The 249-nt window shown below is 42.2% G+C and overlaps 1 long non-coding RNA gene across 1 annotated transcript in view; it reads right to left on the bottom strand.

The window, feature by feature from the left end:
* LOC104948630 (uncharacterized) overlaps positions 1-161 on the bottom strand; it is an 18,072-nt gene extending 17,911 nt beyond the window's left edge. Inside the window, exon 1 of the long non-coding RNA XR_798714.1 lies at positions 56-161. This is a non-coding gene — a long non-coding RNA (uncharacterized lncRNA). The remainder of the gene's footprint in view (positions 1-55) is intronic.
* Between the last annotated feature and the right edge of the window lie 88 nt (positions 162-249).

Raw genomic sequence — 249 nt, 5'->3', positions numbered from 1 at the left:
CATTTCACAAAACACAACAGCATTTCAGAAAACACTACAGCATTTCAGGAAACACCACAGCATTTCACAAAACGCCACAGCATTTCCGAAAACACTACAGAATTTCAGAAAGCACCACAGCATTTCACATTGGACGGAAAGGGTATTCCTTTAGGGAGAACACTTCTTGTTTGTGATTGGACAGAGCCAGCCAGAGAAGCACTGCTGTGATTGGTTGTTTTTGCTGCCAGTCAAAAAATGACGCTTTGT

The sequence above is a fragment of the Notothenia coriiceps genome, unplaced genomic scaffold (genome assembly GCF_000735185.1).
Source record: "Notothenia coriiceps isolate Sejong01 unplaced genomic scaffold, NC01 NC01_scaffold00014738, whole genome shotgun sequence".
Lineage (NCBI taxonomy): Eukaryota > Metazoa > Chordata > Actinopteri > Perciformes > Nototheniidae > Notothenia > Notothenia coriiceps.
The sequence above is the reverse complement of the archived record's forward strand: the minus strand, read 5'-3'. Positions and strand labels throughout refer to the sequence as shown.